Below are 18652 nucleotides of genomic sequence, written 5' to 3'. Positions count from 1 at the left end.
AACAAGATGTCACGAAAACCAGAGGCAGTACAGCTCGAGGCAATGGAAAAACAGATAGAACTGCTCAGAACACAGATGGCCAGAGATGAGGCAACTCACAAACAAGAGATGGAAAGGCTACAAAAACAAGAAGAAACCAAAAATGCAGCCCACCACAGAAAACTACAAGAAGAAGAAGTGGCCCACAAAATGAAACAAGCAGAAGAAGAGGTAGCCTACCGCCGAGAAATGGAAAAACAACAAAAAGAAATGGAAAAACAACAGAAAGAAAGTGAAGAGAAGGAAAAACAGAGAAAACATGAACTGGACTTAGCGCAAGCTGGGTTGCATGCGCCAGCCAATCCTAACAATCCTTCGCCAATCATGGTTCCACATCACAGAAAATTTCCCACCTACAAGGTAGGTGATGACACCGAGGCCTTCTTGGAAAATTTTGAAAGAGCCTGTCTTGGGTACAGCATCCCTGAAGACCAGTGCATGGTAGAATTGAGGCCACAGCTCAGTGGACCTTTAGCAGAGGTGGCAGCTGAAATGCTTATGCAGCAAATGAACGACTATAAACTTTTTCAAACCAAGGCCAGATACAGAATGGGGATAACCCCGGATCATGCCTGTCGGTGTTTCAGAACCCAAAAGTGGAAACCAGATGTGTCATTTCCCAAACATGCCTACTACGTTGGGAAAAATTATGAGGCCTGGTCATCAGGACACAATGTTAAAACCTTGGAAGAACTGCACCTCCTCATACAAATGGAGCAATTCTTGGATGGTGTTCCTGAGGACATCACACGGTACATACAAGATGGAAAACCCAAAAATCTCGCTGAGGCGGGGGAGATTGGAGCCAGAAGGATGGAAGTGGCAGAAAGCAAGAAAGCTACTGTCAAGGGGGATGAATACCCCAGGGGGCACACCGACCATAAACCCTACAACCGAGGACAGCCAAAGACCCCACATACAACCCAAGTAAAGCGACAGACGCCCTATTCTTCCACCTCACCAGTCTCCAGTAACTCACCTCGGCCCAGTGACCCATCAGATGGAAGATGCTTTAAGTGTAATGAACTGGGACATATCAAGGCCAACTGTTCAAAGAACGCCATCCGAGTGCAGTTCATTACACCACCATCACACAAAAGATCCCCAGGCCCGGATGCCTCTCAAATACCCTTGGAGCGAAGGGAAAATTTGAGAGTGGGCGGAAAGAAGGTTACTGCGTGGAGAGACACAGGGGCACAAGTGTCAGCTATCCACCAATCCTTCGTAGACCCCAAATTCATCAACCCAAAGGCCAAAGTGACAATTTACCCCTTCGTGTCACAAGCTGTAGACTTACCTACAGCTGAACTGCCTGTCCAGTACAAAGGCTGGTCAGGAATGTGGACTTTTGCAGTCTATGACAATTATCCTATCCCCATGCGACTGGGGGAAGACTTGGCCAACCAGGTGAAGTGGGCCAAGAGAGTGGGAATGGTTACACGTAGCCAAACCAGGCAAACTTCCAGACCCATTCCTGTTCCTGAGCCGTCCACAGACACCCCGTCTGTGTTACCAGAGACCCAGACAGAGGTAGTGGACCCGGATTCCATGCCAACCACTGAAGCAGCCACAGCACCTCCAGTCCCAGGCCCGGAACTGGAACAGCAACCAGCACCAGCAAGTGCAACCACATCTTCAAACTCAACGCCAGAGGGTGCCAGCGAGCCAGAACTGGCAGAAGCAATAGACAGCCATACCCAAAAGGCTCAGCCCGAGCCTGAAATACCCTCAGGTGCACCAGCGGAGAGCGGTTCACCAGCAACGGAAACAACCCCATCACCTACATCGCTTCCAGAGGGACCAAGCCCAAGTCCACAGTCTGAGGAAGAACTGGTGACCCCAGCTTCAAGGGAACAGTTCCAGACTGAGCAGGAAGCAGATAACAGCCTTCAGAAAGCGTGGGCGGTGGCACAAAGCACCCCACCGCCTCTCAGCTCTTCTAATCGATCCAGGTTTGTTATAGACCAAGGACTTTTATACAAGGAGATTCTTTCTGGTGGACACCGGGAAGAATGGCAGCCGCAAAAACAGTTTGTGGTTCCAACTAAGTACCGGGGGAAGCTCTTAAGCTTAGCCCATGATCATCCCAGTGGCCATGCTGGGGTGAAAAGAACCAAGGACCGGTTGGGGAAGTCCTTCCACTGGGAGGGGATGGGCAAGGACGTTGCCAAGTATGTCCGGTCTTGTGAGGTATGCCAAAGAGTGGGAAAACCTCAAGACCAGGTCAAGGCCCCTCTCCGGCCACTCCCCATAATTGAGGTCCCATTTCAGCAAGTAGCTGTGGATATTCTGGGTCCTTTACCAAAAAAGACGCCCAGAGGAAAGCAGTACGTACTGACTTTCGTGGACTTTGCTACCTGATGGCCGGAAGCAGTAGCTCTAGGCAACACCAGGGCTAACACTGTGTGCCTGGCCCTAACAGAAATTTTTGCCAGGGTAGGTTGGCCCTCCGACATCCTTACAGATTCAGGATCTAATTTCCTGGCAGGGACCATGCAAAAACTGTGGGAAACTCATGGGGTGAATCACTTGGTTGCCACCTCGTACCACCATCAATCCAATGGCCTGGTGGAAAGGTTTAATGAAACTTTGGGGGCCATGATACGTAAATTCGTCAATGAATACTCCAATAATTGGGACCTAGTGTTGCAGCAGTTGCTGTTTGCCTACAGGGCTGTACCACATCCCAGTTTAGGTTTTTCACTGTTTGAACTTGTGTATGGTCACGAGGTTAAGGGACCATTACAGTTGGTGAAGCAGCAATGGGAGGGGTTTATGCCTTCTCCAGGAACTAACATTCTGGACTTTGTAAGCAACCTACAAAGCACCCTCCGACACTCTTTAGCCCTTGCTAGAGAAAACCTAAAGGATGCTCAGGAAGAGCAAAAGTCCTGTATGACAGACATGCCAGAGAACGTTCCTTCAAGGTAGGAGACCAGGTTATGGTTTTGAAGACGCAACAGGCCCATAAGATGGAAGCATCATGGGAAGGGCCATTCACGGTCCAAGAGTGCCTGGGAACTGTGAACTACCTCATAGCATTTCCCAATTCCTCACTAAAGCCCAGAGTGTACCATGTTAATTCTCTCAAGCCTTTCTATTCCAGAGACTTACAGGTTTGTCAGTTTACAGTCCAGGGAGATGATGCTGAGTGGCCTGACGGTGTCTACTACGAAGGGAAAAAGTGACGGTGGTGTGGAAGAGGTAAACCTCTCAACCACTCTGGAATGTCTGCAGCGGCGACAAATCAAGGAGCTGTGCACTAGCTTCGCCCCACTGTTCTCAGCCACCCCAGGACGGACTGAATGGGCATACCACTCCATTGACACAGGTAATGCTCACCCAATTAGAACCCCACCCTACCGGGTGTCTCCTCATGCCCAAGCTGCTATAGAACGGGAGATCCAGAACATGCTACAGATGGGTATAATCTGCTCATCTACCAGTGCATGGGCATCTCCAGTGGTTCTGGTACCCAAACCAGATGGGGAAATACGCTTTTGTGTGGACTACCATAAGCTTAATGCGGTAACTCGTCCGGACAACTATCCAATACCACGCACCGATGAACTATTGGAGAAGTTGGGACGTGCCCAGTTCATCTCTACAATAGACTGAACCAAGGGGTACTGGCAAGTACCGCTAGATGAACCTGCCAAGGAAAGGTCAGCAATCGACACCCATGCGGGGGTGTATGAATTCAATGTCCTTCCTTTCAGCCTTCGAAATGCACCCGCCACCTTCCAGAGGCTGGTAGATGGTCTACTAGCAGGACTGGGAGAATTTTCAGTTGCCTACCTCGATGATGTGGCCATTTTTTCTGACTCCTGGCCCGAACACCTACTACACCTGGAAAAGGTCTTTGAGCGCATCAAGCAGGCCGGACTAACTGTTAAGGCCAAAAAGTGTCAGGCCAAAACAGAGTGACTTACCTGGGACACCAGGTGGGTCGAGGAACCATAAACTCCCTTCAGGCCAAGGTGGATGCTATCCAAAAGTGGCCTGTCCCAAGGTCAAAGAAACAGGTCCAATCCTTCTTAGGCTTGGCCGGGTACTACAGGCGATTTGTACCACACTACAGCCAAATCGCTGCCCCAGTGACTGACCTGACCAAAAAGACCCAGCCAAATGCAGTTAAGTGGACTGATGAGTGTCAAAAGGCCTTTACCCAACTTAAGGCAACGCTCATGTCTGACCCTGTGCTCAGGGCCCCGGACTTTGACAAGGCATTCCTAGTAACCACGGATGCATCTGAGCGTGGTACAGGAGCAGTACTCATGCAGGAAGCAACGGATCACAACTTCCATCCTGTCGTGTTTCTCAGCAAGAAACTGTCTGAGAGGGAAAGTCACTGGTCAGTCAGTGAAAAGGAATGCTATGCCATTGTGTACGCCCTGGAAAAGCTACGCCCATATGTTTGGGGATGGCGGTTCCAGCTACAAACTGACCATGCTGTACTAAAATGGCTTCATACTGCCAAGGGGAACAACAAGAAACTTCTTCGTTGGAGTTTAGTTCTCCAAGATTTTGATTTTGAAATTCAGCACATCTCAGGAGCTTCTAACAAAGTAGCTGATGCACTCTCCCGTGAGAGTTTCCCAGAATCCAGTAGTTAAAAAGTGTTCTTAAAATGTAGAAGTCTGTTAGTTATATACTTAGTGGTATATGTAATGGTGCATGTATTGTATTAATCTGTTTAGTTTAAAGTTCTAGGAGGAAATCGCCGCCAGTGAGCTTCCCCACTGTCTGCAATTTGGGGGGCGTGTCATAAACAGATAGCTAAGGGTTAATGTCTCTTACACCTAAAAAGAAGTTCCTGAAACACCTGACCAGAGGACCAGTCAGGAAACAAGACTTTTTCAAATCTGGGTGGAGGGTTTTTTGTGTGTGAGTCCTTTGTTCTTGGGTCTTCTGCCTGTATGCTCTCTTGGCTATGAGAAGGGATTTCTGTTTTCCTGCTTTCTAATCTTCTGTTTCCAAGTTGTGAGTACAATATAGTAAGGCAGTAAGGTTGCTATTGTTTTTCTTTTTGTATTTACATGTCTATAGTTGCTGGAGTGCTTTGAATTGTATTCTTTTTAAATAAGGCTGTTTATTCAATATTCTTTTAAGCAAATGACCCTGTATTTGTCACCTTAATACAGAGAGACCATGTTTATGTATTTTTCTTTCTTTTTATATAAAGCTTTATTTTAAGACCTGTTGGAGTTTTTCTTTAGTGGGGAACTCCAGTGAATTGAGTCTGCAGCTCACTAGGGAATTGGTGGGAGGAAGAAGTCAGGGGGAAATCTGTGTGTGTTAGATTTACTAGCCTGACTTTGCATTCCCTCTGGGTGAAGAGGGAAGTGCTTGTGTTTCCAGGACTGGAAATAGAGAGGGTGCACTCCCTCTGTTTAGATTCACGGAGTTTGCTTCTGTGTATCTCTCCAGGAACACCTGGAGGGGGGAAGGGAAAAGGTTTATTTCCCTTTGTTGTGAGACTCAAGGGATTTGGGTCTTGGGGTCCCCAGGGAAGGTTTTTGGGGGGACCAGAGTGCCCCAAAACACTCTAATTTTTTTGGGTGGTGGCAGCTTTACCAGGTCCAAGCTGGTAACTAAGCTTGGAGGTTTTCATGCTAACCCCCATATTTTGGACTCTAAGGTCCAAATCTGGGACTAGGTTTATGATAGGTGCCCAAGTCCTTTTGTGTATCCAGCCTAATTTGTCTATTATAACATACAAATACCATCTCTCTTTCTCTCTATGGAATAGGACTCTCTTTACATTCAGCCTATGGAACAGATCATCTCCACATACCATTTTAATTTATTTTTATAAGTGTTAATTTCATTTTTTTTCTCATCTTCCAGGTCACAGATTTCCTGAATAATTGACAATGAAAAGTCAAACCACAGTGACCGAATTTATCCTCCTGGCACTTTCCAGTGACCCACAGATGCAGATTTTCCTCTTTCTCCTTTTTTTAGTTATTTACCTAATCACTCTGGGTGGTAATATAGTGATCATGGTGGTGATAAGAGCTGATTCTCACCTTCACACCCCTATGTAGATCTTTCTTTTCCATTTATCCTTTGTTGATATCTGCTATTCCTCAGTCACGGTGCCTAAAATACTGATACCTAGCAGAGCACAAATACCTAGCAGAGCACAAAACTATTTCTGTCAATGGCTGCATAGCCCAGATGTTCCTTTTTTATCTCTCAGTTGGTGCTGAAATTTTCATTCTCTCAGCCATGGCTTATGACTGCTATGCTGCCATCTGTGATCCATTACATTACGTGCAGACAATGAGCAAAGGAATCTGCGTTCAGCTGGTAAGTGGTGCATGGACCATGGGCTTCTTCTATGACCTTCTTAACACAGTTTTTGCCCTCAAGTTGCATTTTTATGGGCCCAATCAAATCAGTCATTTCAGCTGTGAGCTCTCTCCTCTGTTACAACTGGCCTGCACTGACACCCTCACCAATCAAGTGGTGCTTCTTACTTCTTTTGTGATATTTGGGTCAAGCTCCTTCCTCCTCACCCTGATCTCCTACATTTATATCATCTCCATCGTCCTGAGGATACGCTTTGCAGAGGGCAGGCGTAAAGCCTTCTCCAGCTGCAGCACCCACCTGATTGTGGTTGGTTTGTTGTACTTCACAGCTTTTTTCCAGTACACATAACCCAGCTCAGTCTCCTCTGTGGTTCTGGATGAAATATTCTCCATCCAGTACAGCATCTTGACCCCCATGTTAAACCCCATCATCTACAGCCTGAAAAACAAGGCGGTGAGAACGGCTCTAAGGAATATATTGGGGAAATTCAGGTTTCTCAGTTAGCGTTGATTCTCTCATTTTTTGAAAGTCAGAAAGCATAGATTTGTGGGTAACTAGTGTTTGAGACATTCTCAGCTCAGATAATAGAATGACACTTTGGGCGAAATCCTCCACAGATCCAGTACAGATTCATTGAAGTCAATTTTCCAGATCCTTAGATCATGTAAATCAGCATAGCTCCATTGGAACCAATGGGTGCTGGAGTTAGACCCACAAAGGGTCTTGAACAGGAGAAATTGATAGATATCCCATAATGCAGTGGCCAAGGCATGCACCTGGGAGGGGACAGATCTCTGTTCCAATCATTTCTCCTCATCAGACACTTGAAGCGGGGGTCTCCCACATTTGAGATAAGTACCATAGCCACTGGGATAAAAGTCATGCTAGAGCTCCTCTTCCTAATTCTGTCTTGTTTCCACAAAATCAAATGGATATAACTGGCCATTAACAAATTCAGGCTGGAAATTAGAGAAAAGTTTCTCACCCTCAGAAGGGTGAGGTTCTGGAACAAACTTCTAATAGGAACTGTAGGGATCCACAACTTAATTAGTTTTAAGAAAGTGTTGGATAAAATTATGACGGTGTGATGGTGTGGGGCAGGGCTCAGCAACCCTGGTGCTTACTTCTGGCTTATGTCTTATGTTCCTAAAGGACATGCTTCAGGGTTTCAGCCGGACACCACGGTTCATGAAGGAATCCTTCCTTCTTCCACCAACATATTCTGGGAGGGAGGTTTTTTTTTTCTCCTTCCTCTGAAGCATCAGGGATGGCCATGGTTGGAGATAGGATCTTGGATGGGATGGGCCAGGGCTCTGAGGTGTTACTAAGTTTTCTCTCTCTCAGATGTTTGCCTACACTGTTCTTGCTCACATAGTAGAGGACTAACTGTTTGAAAATTAGCTAAGGACACAAAAACTAATTGCATTTTTTTAAGTACATTGGAATCAGGAAGCCAGACAAACAATCAATGAGGCTATTGGATGATCAAGATGCTAAAGGATCACTCAGGAAAGACATTGCTGTTGTGGAGAAGCTAAATGAATTCTTTGCATTAATCTTCACTTCAGAGGATGGGAGGGAGTTCCCTTCAGCTTAGGTGATAAAATAGAGGAACTTTCCCATACCGAGCTGTTGATAGAGGAGGTTTTGGAAGAAATTGATAAATTAAACAGTAATTAGTCATGAGAACCAGATGTTATTCATCCAAGAGTCCTGAAGAAACTCAGATATGAAATTGCAGAACTCCTTCTTTTCCTTACAGTCATGAAATCTGTCATTTCACAAGCACTTTCTCCCAAAATTACCTTCCACCTTCAGATTTGCAACCACTTCTTCCCTGTTGGTTAGAATCAAGTGAAAAATGGCCCCACAGCCACACCTTTTACCCCCACTCTGACCCCCACCCCCCCAGCTAAGCCCCTTACTCCCACTCTGGCCCAACCTGCCTATCTAGGTTTTGCAGTCCTGAGGTCCCAAATGGGGCCATTGCAGAGTAATAGGTCACATCCATAGACTCTTATTGTATACGTGTGTGGGGGTTTTGTTTGGTTTTGTGTTTTCAGAAAACCTAAGAAGCCATTTGCACTGAAAACACTCAGTTAAGCCTACATGAGCAATGAAGATTTACTCTGGTTGTTAGAGATTGTTGGGATTTTAAAGCATTGTAAGAGAGGTGCTCAAATCCTATTAATTCTCCCAGTGACTTTAAAACCCTAAACCAGACCAAGACTCTTATTTCTATTTATTTGAAAATAAGATCCCATGGGTCCAGAACCCAGGTCTGCAGAGGTATTAGTCACTTAACCACTCCAAAATGCTATACAGCAGTAAGTGTAACCAGCCTGCATGCAACTTCCCATGACTGCAGTGGAGACAGCTCATGAGAAGTTCCACATCAAGGCTTTGATAGGCAGCAGCCCCATGGTGCCTGACTGGCTCCCTGCCCTATATAAACCCAGGGGGTGCTCCAGGCAACAGTATGGATCTTCTGAAGTTGCTCTGACTGTTCTGGCTCTATGTTCTTGAACTCCTGGCTTGACTGTGGCTTGTTTTGGACTTTGCCTCCTGATTCAGACCCTGAAACATGACTTGGACTCTGATACTCGATATTGACCCTGGCCTGGAACTGCCTATGAACTCCTTGGCTACCCTGAGACTCAGGTTTGCCCCTTGTCCCTGACTGCCCTTTTTGAGTTCCTGAAATTGATAGTCTTCCAAATATCCCATGAAACTGGGGAGTGGTGTAGCTCATAGGGCTAGCTTGCCTTTAGTATATTCAGTGCCTTACCTTCCTTATATTTAGCTATTTTCCTTATATTCAGCTGTAATGCAAGAAACTTACAGGCCTATATGCTGTAAGATATTAGCTGAACCATTAGCAGAAATGTGGTTAAGTAGACTGTAACTCTTGTCACAGAGCAACTGTTACCTTTAGGTTTGGGTAACTAAGAAGAGCTTGGTCAATGGCAGGAGTTAGAATGGTCCAGTAAATTTTGCCATGGAGAGATAGCTGAGTGTTTTGAGCATTAGCCCTCTAAAAGTCAGGTTTCCTGAGGGAGTACCATGGGTGTTTTTCCTTTATATCAAACTACAGCACTTTTCCTAATGAAATGGAAACTGTACGGGTCATTTCTAGAAGTGCCTAAATGATTTAGAGCACAAGTTGTCATAAACAGATAGCTAAGGGTTAATGTCTCTCTTAACTGTAAAGGGTTAACAAACAGGGACCCAAACACCTGACCAGAGGACCAATCAGGAAACAAGATACTTCAAATCTCGGTGGAGGGAAGCCTTTGTTTGTGTTTTTTGGGTTTGGCATAGACTCATAGACTCTAGGACTGGAAGGGACCTCAAGAGATCATTGAGTCCAGTCCCCTGCCCTCATGGCAGGACCAAATACTGTCTAGACCATCCCTAATAGACATTTATCTAACCTACTCTTAAATATCTCCAGAGATGGAGATTCCACAACTTCCCTAGGCAATCTATTCCAGTGTTTAACTACCCTGACAGTTAGGAACTTTTTCCTAATGTCCAATCTAAATCTCCCTTGCTGCAGTTTAAGCCCATTGCTTCTTGTTCTATCATTGGAGGCTAAGGTGAACAAGTTTTCTCCCACCTCCTGATGACACCCTTTTAGATACCTGAAAACTGCTATCATGTCCCCTCTCAGTCTTCTCTTTTCCAAACTAAACAATCCCAATTCCTTCAGCCTTCCTTCATAGGTCATGTTTTCAAGACCTTTAATCATTCTCGTTGCTCTTCTCTGGACCCTCTCCAATTTCTCCACATCTTTCTTGAAATGCAGTGCCCAGAACTGGACACAATACTCCAGTTGAGGCCTAACCAGCGCAGAGTAAAGCGGAAGAATGTCTTCTCGTGTCTTGTTTACAACACACCTGTTAATGCATCCCAGAATCATGTTTGCTTTTTTTGCAACAGTATCACACTGTTGACTCATATTAAGCTTGTGGTCCACTATGACCCCTAGATCTCTTTCTGCCATACTCCTTCCTAGACAGTCTCTTCCCATTCTGTATGTGTGAAACTGATTGTTCCTTCCTAGGTGGAGCACTTTGCATTTATCTTTATTGAACTTCATCCTCAGACCATTTTTCCAATTTGTCCAGATCATTTTGAATTTTGACCCTGTCCTCCAAAGCAGTTGCAATCCCTCCCAGTTTGGTATCGTCCGCAAACTTAATAAGCGTACTTTCTATGCCAACATCTAAATCGTTGATGAAGATATTGAACAGAACCGGTCCCAAAACAGACCCCTGCGGAACCCCACTTGTTATACCTTTCCAGCAGGATTGGGAGCCATTAACAACTACTCTCTGAGTACGGTTATCCAGCCAGTTATGCACCCACCTTATAGTAGCCCCATCTAAATTGTACTTTCCTAGCTTATCTATAAGAATATCATGCGAGACTGTATCAAATGCCTTACTAAAGTCTAGGTATATCACATCCACTGCTTCTCCCTTATCCACAAGGCTCGTTATCCTATCAAAGAACGCTATCAGATTAGTTTGACACGATTTGTTCTTTACAAATCCATGCTGGCTATTCCCTATCACCTTACCACCTTCCAAGTGTTTGCAGATGATTTCTTTGATTACCTGCTCCATTATCTTCCCTGGCACAGAAGTTAAACTAACTGGTCTGTAGTTTCCTGGGTTGTTTTTTATTTCCCTTTTTATAGATGGGCACTATATTTGCCCCCTTCCAGTCTTCTGGAATCTCCCCCGTCTCCCATGATTTCCCAAAGATAATAGCTAGAGGCTCAGATACCTCCTCTATTAACTCCTTGAGTATTCTAGGATGCATTTCATCAGGCCCTGGTGACTTGCAGGCATCTAACTTTTCTAAGTGATTTTTTACTTGCTCTTTCCTTATTTTCTCTTCTAAACCTACCCTCTTCCTGTAAGCATTCACTATACTAGACATTCCTTCAGACTTCTCAGTGAAGACCGAAACAAAGAAGTCATTAAGCATCTCTGCCATTTCCAAGTCTCCCGTTACTGTTTCCCCCTCCTCAATGAGCAGTGGGCCTACCCTGTCCTTAGTCTTCCTCTTGCTTCTAATGTATTGATAAAAAGTCTTCTTGTTTCCCTTTATTCCCATAGCTAGTTTGAGTTCATTTTGTGCCTTTGCTTTTCTAATCTTGCCCCTGCATTCCTGTGTTATTTGCCTATATTCATCCTTCGTGATCTGACCTAGCTTCCATTTTTTATATGACGCCTTTTTATTTTGTAGGTCATGCAAGATCTCAAGGGTAAGCCAAGGTGGTCTTTTGCCACAGTTTCTATCTTTCCTAACCATCGGAATAACTTGCTTTTGGGCCCTTAATAGCGTCCCTTTGAAAAACTGCCAGCTTTCCTCAGTTGTTTTTCCCCTCAGTCTTAATTCCCATGGGACCTTGCCTATCAGCTCTCTGAGCTTACCAAAATCCACCTTCCTGAAATCCATTGTCTCTATTCTGCTGTACTCCCTTCTACCCTTCCTTAGAATTGCAAATTCTATGATTTCATGATCACTTTCACCCAAGCTTCCTTCTACTTTCAAATTCTCAACAAGTTCCTCCCTATTTGTTAAAATCAAGTCTAGAACAGCTTCCCCCCTAGTAGCTTTTTCAACTTTCTGAAATAGAAAGTTGTCTGCAATGCAGTCCAGGAACTTATTGGACAGTCTGTGCCCCGCAGTGTTATTTTCCCAACATATATCTGGATAGTTGAAGTCCCCCATCACCACCAAATCTTGGGCTTTGGATGATTTTGTTAGTTATTTGAAAAAAGCCTCATCCACCTCTTCCACCTGATTAGGTGGCCTGTAGTAGACTCCCAGCACGACATCACCTGTGTTTTTTACCTCTTTTAGTCTAACCCTGAGACTCTCCACCCTTCCATCTCCTATGTCCATCTCCACCTCAGTCCAAGTGTGTTCATTTTTAATATATAAGGCAACACCTCCTCCCTTTTTCCCCTGTCTATCCTTCCTGAGCAAACTATACCCATCCACACCAACATTCCAGTCGTGTGTATTATCCCACCAAGTTTCAGTAATGCCAATAATGTCATAGTGGTATTTATTTATTAGCACTTCCAGTTCTTCCTGCTTATTACCCATACTTCTTGCATTTGTATAAAGGCATCTAAGATACTGGTTTGATCTTGCCTCCCAGCTTTGCCCTGACCCTCCTTCCTCTCTGCCATTATAGCCCGTGCTCCCTCCTGTTTCCAACCCATCTCCCAGGTCTTGTTCCCCACTTACCTGTGGGCTTTGCTCACCTGTCCCCATAGAACCTAGTTTAAAGCCCTCCTTACTAGGTTAGCCAGTCTGTGCGCAAATAAGGCCTTTCCCCTCTTCAAAAGGTGAACGCCATCTGTTCCTAGCAGTCCTTCCTCAAATAGCATCCCGTGATCGAGGAAGCCAAAGCCCTCCTGGCGACACCATCTTCGCAGCCAGGCATTCACCTCCACGATGCATCTGTCTCTGCCCGGATCCCTACCTTCAACAGGAAGAATTGAATAGAATACCACCTGCGCTCCAAACTCCTTAACCCGTACTCCCAGAGCCCTGTAGTCACTCTTGATCTGCTCAGCATCACACTTCGCAGTATCATTTGTGCCCACATGGATGAGTAGAATGGGGTAGTAGTCAGAAGGCTGGATAATCCTCGACAATGCCTCTGTAACATCTCGGATACGGGCCCCTGGCAGGCAGCATACCTCCCGGGATGAATGGTCAGGGCAACAGATGGGTGTCTCCGTCCCCCTCAGCAGAGAGTCTTCAACCACCACTACCCTACGTTTCTTATCAGTGGTGGCAGCAGACCTCCCAGCCTTGGGGGTACGAGGCTTCACCCCCTTAACTGTTGGGGGTGATTTCTTCTCTCCTGTATCAAGAAGAGCATAATGGTTATCTTTTACCACAGCAGGAGGGTTTGCAGCAGGGGTGGAGCACTGCCTGCTGCTAGAAGTAACCAGCTGGCTGTGTCCACCCTGAGCCTCCTCCTCCACTGGTGTGTCAGATACACCCTGAGGCATTTCCTCCTCCACTGGAGTGTCGGTAGTCCTGTCAACTGGGACAGCACCGTCAGCTGTCTCCACATGGATACTGTCCAGGAATTGTTCATGGATATGGATGTTCCTCAGCCTAGCCACCTCCTCTTGTAGCTCTCCCACCTGCTGCCTGAGAGATTCCACCAGTAGGCACCTTTCACATTGGATGCCACCCCCAGCCTGGATATCAGTAAGTGGAAATTGCAAATTACAGTCTTTGCAAGCCCACACCAGAATCTGGGTAAAAGCATCCATGCTTTGGTACTCTGTCTGGCTACAGGCGCAGGTGGAGGAGACAGACGCAGTACCAGCACAGGTGTTGCGGGTCCTCCTCACCATTGTAAGCCTCCCTCTGTCAAACTCTCTCAAATTCCCATCTACAGCTCCCTGTCTGCTCTGCTCTGCTGTAAACAGAAAGGTTTTCGATGTGGCTCAGTTTACAGGTTCAGGGGACCAATGGGTCACAGATGAGACCGACAAGGGACCCCCCCTCCCTTCCTACTCCCCTTCCAAACTCCCTTGCAAAACTCCCTGTTAGCAGCTCCTGTTTGCTAAGCTCCCTGGTCGCTTGTGCGCAGCTTTATAAAGCCCTGGCCTGAGTGAATGCCCCGCCCACTGGTTAAGGCTCAGCCAATTACCAGAGGCTTCTAGCTTTCAAACCTTCCTAGTAGCTCCACCTCCAACTGCCAGCTACAGCACACGGTCCCTCAAACAAACAAACCAAACAGACTGACAAACACAAGCTCAGCACACAGCAAGTAACCCCCAACACACACACAAACCCAAACACTGCAGACAGTCACTTACCCCACAGATGCTGTATGTGCTCCTCCTTCACCTGGAGAACTCCCTTGCAAAACTCCCTGTTAGCAGCTCCTGTTTGCTAAGCTCCCTGGTCGCTTGTGCGCAGCTTTATAAAGCCCTGGCCTGAGTGAATGCCCCGCCCACTGGTTAAGGCTCAGCCAATTACCAGAGGCTTCTAGCTTTCAAACCTTCCTAGTAGCTCCACCTCCAACTGCCAGCTACAGCACACGGTCCCTCAAACAAACAAACCAAACAGACTTTGTTCTCTCTGGGCTCTGAGAGTGACCACATGTACCTACAGGTTCTCTAATCTTCTATTCCAATTTTGTAAGTACAAATGTAGAAAGGCGGTATAGTCTTTTTATTTGTTTTCCTTTATTTGCAATTGTGTAGTTTGCTGGAAGTATTTTAAATTGTATGTCTATTGGAGGAGGCTGTTTCTCCAATTTCTTAAGCTGACAGACCCAGTAACTTTTTACCATCTAAATTGCAGAGATAGACCTTTTACTTTTTCTTTCTTTTTATTAAAGTCTATGTCTTTTTATACAGAGTCTATCAGGTGCTCTACTCTAAGTCCTGATTGGTGGCAGCATTACAGGATCTAAGCTGGTAATTAAGCTTAGGGGAATTCATGCTAGTACCCATATTTCGGACTCTAAGATCCAGATTTGGGAATTATACTATGAGATGGTAGGCAGTGGTGGGATAAAGATAAGAATCCAAAAGCCAGTAAGATTATTATATTTCTTTTTCTCTGCTAGCTGCTTATAAGCAGAGAAAAAGGGGGTTTTAAAAGCAAGTCTGCAGGGTTTTTTTTTCTTTCTCTCTTCCTTCTGAGTATACTGAAGGCAGAGTGATTAAAGTTTAACAAGGGTATTTTGTTAAACAAAGCAGGCTTAAGTGGACAGCAAGAAACTCCAGCAATACATATCTGCAAATGAAAGGGTCTTTTATTTCTTTTTACTTTACCTGAAAGGCACTGTTGCTAGGCAACAAAGAAGCAGCAGTTCAGGCAGTAAAACAGCAGAGGGCACCCCAACACAAAACATCAGAAACCATGAGTACCAAGGACACCCTGAAACAGGAACGGGCAAGATTACAAGCCATAGAAAAAGGAAACGAACATAGGAGACGGATAGAACTAATTAATGCAGAAATTGCCAAGCAAGAGGCTGTCCACAAAAGAGAACAAGCAGCCAAACAAGAGGCCCACAAAAGAGAACAAGAAGCAAAAGAGGCAGACCACCGAAGACAGATGGAACTCCAGAGGGAAGCCCACCAGCAGACCCTGGCTTTAGAACAGGCTAAGCAACAGAACACAGCCAATCCTAGCAACACTTCACCAGTTGTTGTTCCACATCCCATAAAATTTCCCACCTACAAGGCAGGTGATACCACTGAAGCCTTCATAGAAAATTTTGAAAGGACCTGCCATGGATACAGCATCTCTGAAAACCAGTACATGATAGAGCTGAGGCCACTGCTCAGTGGACCTTTAGCAGAGGTGGCAGCTGAAATGCCTAAGGGAAACATGAACAATTATAAACTTTTTCAAATCAAGGCCAAATACAGAATGGGGATAACACCTGAACATGCCCGTCGGCAGTTCAGAACCCTAAAATGGAACCCAGATGTGTCATTCCCCCGACACGCCTACCACATTGCAAAGAATTATGAGGCCTGGATATCAGGAACAAAGGTTAACAATATGGATGAGCTGCACCTCCTGATACAAATGGAGCAGTTCTTAGATGGTGTTCCTGAGGAAATAGAGAGGTATATCCGAGATGGGAAACCCAAAACAATAACCAAGGCGGGGGAGATTGAAGCCAAATGAATGGAAGTGGCAGAAAAGAAAAATGCTACTGTCAAGGGGAGCGAATACCCCAGGGGGCAAACCGACAATAAACCCTATAACCGAGGGTTGCCCAAGACCCCACCTACAAACCAAGGAAAACCACAGACACCCTATTCTCCCACCTCACCGGTCTCCAGTAACCCACCTCGGCCCAGTGACCAGTTAGCTGGGTGATGCTTTAAATGTAATGAACTGGGACATATAAAGGCCAACTGCCCAAAGAACCCCAATCGAGTGCAAGTCATTACACCACCATCACCCCAAGGATCCCCAGGCCCAGATGCCTCTCAAATACCCTTGGAGCGAAGGGAAATTTTGAGAGTAGGTGGAAAGAAGGTTACCGCGTGGAGAGACACGGGGCCACAAGCGTCAGCTATCCACCAATCCTTCGTCGACCCCAAATTCATCAACCCAAAGGACCAAGTGACAATTTACCCCTTCATGTCACAAGCTGTAGACTTGCCTATAGCTGAACTGCCTGTCCAGTACAAAGGCTGGTCAGGAATGTGGACTTTTGCAGTTTATGACAATTATTCCATCCCCATGCTGCTGGGGGAACACTTGGCCAACCAGGTGAAGCGGACCAAGAGAGTGGGAATGGTTACACGCAGCCAAACCAGGCAAGCTTCCAGACCCATTCCTGTTCCTGAGCCGTCCACAGGGGCCCCGTCTGTGTTACAAGAGACCCAGACAGAAGTAGTGGACCCAGATTCCATGCGAACAACGGAAACAGCCACAGCACCTCCAGTCCCAGACCAGGAACTGGAAAAGCAGCCAGCACCAGAACCGTTTCCAGCACTGACGCCAGCGCTTGCAAACCCATCTTCCACTCCAACACCAGAGGGCGCCAGCGAGCCTGAACTGGCAGAAGCAGCAGACAACCACACCCAAGAGGCTCAGCCAGAGCTTGAAATACCCCCTGGTGCACCAGCGGAGAGCGGCTCACCAGCAATGGAAAGAACACCATCACCTACATCGCTTCCAGAGGGACCAAGCCCCAGTCCACACTCTAAGAAAGAACTGGTGTCTCCAGCTTCAAGGGAACAGTTCCAGACTGAGCAGGAAGCAGATGACAGCCTTCAGAAAGCTTGGGCGGCGGCACGGAGCACCCCACCGCCTCTCAGCTCTTCTAATCGATCCCGGTTTGTTGTAGAACAAGGATTTTTATACAAGGAGACTCTTTCAGGTGGACACCAGGAAGACTGGCACCTGCAAAAACAGTTGGTGGTTCCAACTAAGTACCGGGGGAAGCTCTTAAGCTTAGCCCGTGATCATCCCAGTGGCCATGCTGGGGCGAACAGAACCAAAGACCGGTTGGGGAAGTCCTTCCACTGGGAGGGGAGGGGCAAGGATGTTGCCAAGTATGTCCGGTCTTGTGAGGTGTGCCAAAAAGTGGGGAAGCCCCAAGACCAGGTCAAGACCCCTCTCCAGCCACTCCCCATAATTGAGGTCCCATTTCAGCGAGTAACTGTGGATATCCTGGGTCCTTTCCCAAAAAAGATGCCCAGAGGAAAGCAGTACGTACTGACTTTCGTGGACTTTGCTACCTGATGGCCAGAAGCAGTAGCTCTAGGCAACACCAGGTCTAACGCTGTGTGCCAGGCCCTAACAGACATTTTTGCCAGGGTAGGTTGGCCCTCCAACATCCTTACAGATTCGATCTAATTTCCTGGCAGGAACCATGAAAGAACTGTGGGAAACTCCTGGGGTGAATCACTTGGTTGCGACCCCATACCACCATCAAACCAATGGCCTGGTCGAAAGGTTTAATGGAACTTTGGGGGCTATGATACTTAAATTCATCAATGAACACTCCAATGACTGGGACCTAGTGTTGCAGCAGTTGCTTTTTGTCTACAGGGCTGTATCACATCCCAGTTTAGGGTTTTCACCGTTTGAACTTGTGTATGGTCACAAGGTTAAGGGGCCATTACAGTTGGTGAAGCAGCAATGGGAGGGGTTTACACCCTCTCCAGGAACTAACATTCTGGACTTTGTAAGCAACCTACAAAGCACCCTCCGACATTCTTTAGCTCTTGCTAGAGAAAACCTAAAGGATGCTCAAAAAGAGCAAAAGGCCTGGTATGATAAACATACAAGGGAGCATTCCTTCAAGGTAGGAGAGCAGGTTATGGTCTTAAAGGTGCAACAGGCCCATAAGATGGAAGCATCATGGGAAGGGCCTTTCCTGATCCAAGAGCGCCTGGGAGCTGTTAACTACCTCATAGCATTTCCCAATTCCTCCCTAAAGCCCAGAGTTTACCATGCTAATTCTCTCAAGCCCTTTTATTCCAGAGACTTACAGGTTTGCCAGTTTACAGCCCAGGGAGGAGATGATGCTGAGTGGCCTGAAGGTGTCTACTACGAAGGAAAAAGTGACGGTGGTGTGGAAGAGGTGAACCTCTCCACAACACTGGAATGTCTGCAGCAGCAACAAATCAAGGAGCTGTGCACTAGCTTCGCCCCATTGTTCTCAGCCACCCCAGGACGGATTGAATGGGCATACCACTCCGTTGACATAGGTAATGCTCACTCAATTGGAACCCCACCCTAACAAGTGTCTCCTCAC

At 46.4% G+C, this 18652-nt stretch overlaps 1 pseudogene; it reads left to right on the top strand.

The window, feature by feature from the left end:
- The first annotated feature begins 5915 nt into the window (after positions 1–5915).
- On the top strand, positions 5916–7237 carry LOC127032516 (olfactory receptor 1009-like; annotated as a pseudogene).
- Positions 7238–18652: the final 11415 nt, after the last annotated feature.

Source organism: Gopherus flavomarginatus, chromosome 12 (assembly GCF_025201925.1).
Source record: "Gopherus flavomarginatus isolate rGopFla2 chromosome 12, rGopFla2.mat.asm, whole genome shotgun sequence".
Classification (NCBI taxonomy): domain Eukaryota; kingdom Metazoa; phylum Chordata; order Testudines; family Testudinidae; genus Gopherus; species Gopherus flavomarginatus.
The sequence above is the reverse complement of the archived record's forward strand: the minus strand, read 5'-3'. Positions and strand labels throughout refer to the sequence as shown.